The sequence below is a fragment of the Petaurus breviceps genome, unplaced genomic scaffold, assembly GCF_028583685.1.
Source record: "Petaurus breviceps papuanus isolate PSGF00001 unplaced genomic scaffold, PetGlider_PUasm1.0 128, whole genome shotgun sequence".
Taxonomy (NCBI): domain Eukaryota; kingdom Metazoa; phylum Chordata; class Mammalia; order Diprotodontia; family Petauridae; genus Petaurus; species Petaurus breviceps.
In genome coordinates this window covers 10128040-10133407 of record NW_027185664.1, presented here as the reverse complement: position 1 = coordinate 10133407, position 5368 = coordinate 10128040, and positions in this window count along the sequence as shown.

The window sequence follows — 5368 nt, the reverse complement described above, 5'->3', positions numbered from 1 at the left end:
CGAGGGACATCCAATATTTTCTAGGTTTATTTACTTATTTGCCACTACAAAAAATGTTGCTATAATTTTGATGTATATTGGACTGATACTTTCAGTTTTTCCTTTCTTCAGGTACCTGCCTAGCAGAGAGATTGTTGGGTCACATAGTGGGACATTTTAGTCACTTTCTTAGAATGATTCTGAATTGCTTCTCAGGGAGGGTGGACTAATGCCCAACTCCACTAATAGTACAGTAGTTAGTGTGATTGTCTTCCATACATGGCCTCTCCAACACTAACTATTCCCTTCTTTTGTCATTTTTACCTATTTTCTGGATAAGAGGTGAAGCCTCCACATTGTTTTGATTTGGATTTCTCTTATTATTAACAAGAAGAGATTCTCAGATCTGTGGGATGGGTGAGGAGGATGCAGTTTTCAAGGTCTATTTCAGCCATATGCCATCTACTGTTGATGTTGTTCAGTCATTTCAGCTTTGTCTTACCCTGTTTGTGGTTTTCTTGGCAAAGAAACAGGATTGACTTGCCATGTCCTTTTCCAGCTCATTTTATTCATGAGGAAACTGAGGCAAGCAGGGTTAACTGACTTGCCCAGAGTCAAACAGCTAGTAAGTGTCTGAGGCCAGATTTGAACTTGGAAGATAAGTCTTCCTGACTCAGGGAAGTGCTCTATGCACTGCACCACCTGCCTGCCTGTATGCAACCTTTACTTCCTTTCAATAACAGCATCATGAAATGAAAATGAGGGAATGCTTGAGGGGGAAAAAAATGTCAGATTCTTTCCAGTAGACTTCATTATTAATTAGATTTGAAGTTCAGCCTCTTTTTGCTAATCTAAAAAATGAGAGGAAATTTACAAGATGAGACTATGAAGACGGAAGAGGATAAAATAAGATAGAAAATGAGTGTGCTGGCTCAGTCTGGTAACAGCTACTGAAGATGTCAACTGAGTTCATTTTAATGTTAATACCGAAAGCAGATTGTGTCTGTTCACTTATAATTTATATCCTGCATGTCAGCAAAATCAATAACAAAACAAGGCTCTAATTCCCCAGGACATTAATGTTAAGTGTGCAGGGTCATCGGCTAAGATGTCGAGTTTCCAATGGGTTCTCATGTGGCTCCTTATTTACCTAGACTACGGGCCCTGAACTTCATTTTTTAACTTGAGCTACTGGATTTTTTTTTGCCTTCATGGCAAGACATCTTCATGGGAAAAAAGCTCAATCACAAAGAAATTGCTATTTTAAGAGGATTGCTATTTGCTGTTATTTTTTAGTAATAATATCACTAGAATAGATGAAAGAAAAAATACAGAAAATTTTGATAAAGCTTTATCACAAATGGTCTTACAAATTCTACAGCAATTTAGAAATAATTTATATTTATTTCTCATTGTTTTTTCTCCCAAACCTATCCCTCTCCCAAGCTTGCCTTTTGCTATAGAAGATCCACCCAGGTTCACAACCTCAGTGTCATTTGCTATTACTTACTCTCATTTATTTCATATATGCATTTAATTACCAAATCTTGTCATTTCTATCTTAAAAACATCTCTCACATGCAACTTTGCTTCTCTGCCACATAGAAAGCCAATCCCTCATTAAGGCCTCATCACTTTTTTAATGGACTATTGAAATAATTATAGTAATAATTATATTATATTATTATATTAATAATCATATGAAATAATTATAATTCCATAATAATTTAGTCTTACCAGCTCAAGTCTCTCCTCTTCACCAGAAGTGTCAAACATGGGGCCAGTGGATAACATACACTTGCGACCCTCCAGAATGCCAATGGAAACAGATCAAAATGTAATTGGGAAATATTTAACAAAACAAATTCAAAAACAAGAACACATTACATTTTTTGCCATTTGGAGGGCAAGTGGGGTTAAGTAACTTGCCTGAGGTTACACGTTACACGGCTAGTTTTTTGTGTGTGTGTGTGTGTGTGTGTGTGTGTGTGTGTGTGTATTAAGTGTCTGAGGCCAGATCTGAACTCAAATCCTCCTGACTCCAGGGCCAGTTTCCTCACCGAGCCACCCAACCACCCCAACAACACATTACATTTTAAAACTAATTCAATGAGGGGTTTTTCGGGATCCTTATCTATAATTGAATGACCCTGTTTCTATAGTTATCCCTTTCCCATCCTGGCTTTCTCCATCAACGTTTCGATATATTGTGGGTCAGGAGATGGAGTCTCCTTCCTCTTGGGTTGTTGTAAGAAATTAAATGGGAACTTTGGGGGAGTTTTGCAGAAACTGCAGACAACATGCCAGCAGACAACACAGAAAAATTTAGAAATTCAGAAATGCATAAAATATGTGTATAATATTGTGTAATATCAACCCAAATTTTATAATAAGGTACTATAAACAGCCATAAAAGAAAAAGAAAAAATTCAAACTTCTTTGATATGAAGGGAGGGCCAAAACATTTTATGGGGATTTTTCAGATCTCAGGGCTGCTGGGCCCCTAATCCCCATGATGTGGAAAGGATAACTCTATTTCAATTTGACACCAAAGATTTACCTACATGCCAAAGTCATTTTCCTAAAGCACGGGTCTGAACTTGTCACCCCTCCTTACACACACACACACACACACACACACACACCTTAATAAATTCCAGTGGTTCACTATTACTGTAGGATCCAATACAAGCACCTATGTTTGGATTTAAAGTTTATCACAGCCTGACCCCTTGACTCCCTTCCAGTCTTATTACACATCCAGGAATTCTACAGTCTAGACATACTGGTGGAAAGGTACTTTCTTTCACAGGACCCTCCATCTCTTGGCTCTATGCAGCTCTGAGGTCTGAGTTCAAATTCAGCCTCTGGAACTTACTGTGTGACCCTGGGCAAGTCACTCAACCTAGGTGTATCTCAATTTCCTCAATTGTAAAATGACATAATAACAGCACCTACCCCAAAGGGTTGTTGTGAGGATAGAGATATTTTTAAATCCCTTAGCACTGTGCTTGGCACATAGTAGGTACTATTTAAATATTTATTCCCTTCCCTTCCCCTTTGCTTTGACTCTCCCCTCTTCGTGAAACAAATGCCCTCCTCTTCTTGAAATTCCTGGTTTTCTTCAAGCCTCAGTTCAAACACTTCCTTCTATTAAAAAAAAGAAATTCCAGTCCCTCCCAGGTAATAGTATTCACCCACTCATCCCCATCTCATCCCACCCTCCAACTCCTGGTCAAATTTACCTCCTATTTTTAAATACATTTTCCATATACTAATATATGCATTTATTATAAGTCCTGAGGAGGAAGATTGTTTTGTTTATGTCTTTGTAACATCAGTTATTAGCACAGTACCTGGTATATAGTCAGAATTTAATAAATACTTGTCAATAGATTGATATTTTCCCTACTAAGAGGAACAAATTGGGTCAAGTCCTGCCTCTGGCATGTATTAGATGAGTGACCTTGGGAAAGTCACCTAATTTCTCAGTGCTCCAAGCAACTCTTAACACTCATAATTGCAAACCATTTCAGATCTGCGTTGTAGAAAGGGTTTACTCATGGGGAGTTCCCTATAACAATTATATCATTGGTCTAGTCCTTTACCCCCAAAAGAAGGTACAAATACTGAACTTTGTACATAAATGACTGCTTGTAGCATTCAAGACAACCATCATCTGGCCTTCACTTACTTTTGCATCATTATCTCCAAATCCTGTTACTTAAAAAAATTTAGAAAAATGTGGGTGAGGGGAGGTGTTGTATAGCACAATAAATATATATATACAATTCTCTTAACATTGGTGTCAGCAAAGAAATTTTGTTATGGCACAGAAGGAAACAACCAGATGGTGAATAATGATGACTGAGAGGGATAGAGAGAGTTTTGCTATTTTTCCTTTCCCAGACTGCATTTAGCCCCAGCCTTAGCCCTATGCACTTTGCTGAACTGTGCAGGGAAGTTCATGCTAGGGTAGGTGTAGGCCAAAACTCTTTGTCAAACACGTGTTGCCAATGGAAAAATACTAAGCTGAAGGACTTTGCTGCTTCTGAGCAAAGGGGGAAATCACAATTCATAGAATTTATTCTCAAAGATTCAGATTTCTCTTCATCTACAAAGGCATCTTTCATTTGAGTTTGATATGTTTTCTTCAGGAAGTACTCAAAGCATGCAACAAAGCTCTCCCTTGTAGCCTTTGCCAAACTGAATTTGCCAACTGTCATCTTGCAGGATGTTAAACAGGGAGGTTCTCAAATTAAGGATCTCAGTTTTTCCCTTTTTTGATGAATCAGGAGAATTGGGACAACATGACTGCCAACCTGACTGAACAAGTCAGTAGTCATTAGTGGTTGGTTGATGGAACCCCAGATCTGATCTTTAAATTCTCCATCATTTTCTTTCTTGGTGAATTCAATTTCTATATAATACATATGTGCATTACAATTCCTCTTAGGAGACAGACTATTTCTTTCCTAACATTCTGTTATCAGTGTAACATTGACTCTTCAGACCCCCACTGCTTGAAGGCCAGGTATGTTACATTTTAACCATATCCTAGGGATCTCTGGCACCCTTGAGGTGGTCAGGGAGTGCCATTATTTCAAGGCCATGCCAATTTTGTTCCTTCATTTTGGGGGTCCAAGCACCCCAGTTCCACTGAAGCACTTAACAGATTAGCTTTTACCAAGGAATGCTTACTTTAAAGGTAAAGGTATAGCAAAAGCAAACATACAAACATTTCCCCCAAATACCTCAGGTCATAACCTCCCCCCCGCCATACCACTTCAGTCTCTGAGGGGGTGACATTAGATTTACAGTTAATTGAGTTCCTATATAACACAGTCCCGCCAAGTTCCAAGGCCAAAAGCCACCCTTGGCTCAAGTCCTTACATTCTGGCTTCTCACGGCTTCCTTGCTGCTCTGGCAACATCTGGACTGTAATCCTGATTCCAAGGTCACCATGACTTGAGTTCCTGGATCTGGGACTCTACTTCCTGTGCCTAGACTGGAAAATGGCAAATGAAATAAGCCCAGAACCTGTAGTCCATTTTCCAGGGCCACAGAGCCCAAAGATAGAGGTAATAGAAGAAAGTAACCCCTCTCCCATACCCAGCTTATAGCATGTTGTTCATGCCATAGGTCAGGCTGGTACAACCTGTGGCCTTCAGGCTGCTTGTGGCACACCAAAGGATTTTGTGAGGCCCTAGAAAAATGTAGAGAAAAGCTTCCTCCCCAAGATCCTTTGGCATGCACACAGCCTGAAGGTTGTGCAGGCCTGCTATAGGTGAACAAAATACAGAGGACAGAGGCAGAAGGCAGTAGGGGAAGACACAGAGGGGGAGAGAAAGAGAGAGAGAGAGAGAGAGAGAGAGAGAGAGAGAGAGAG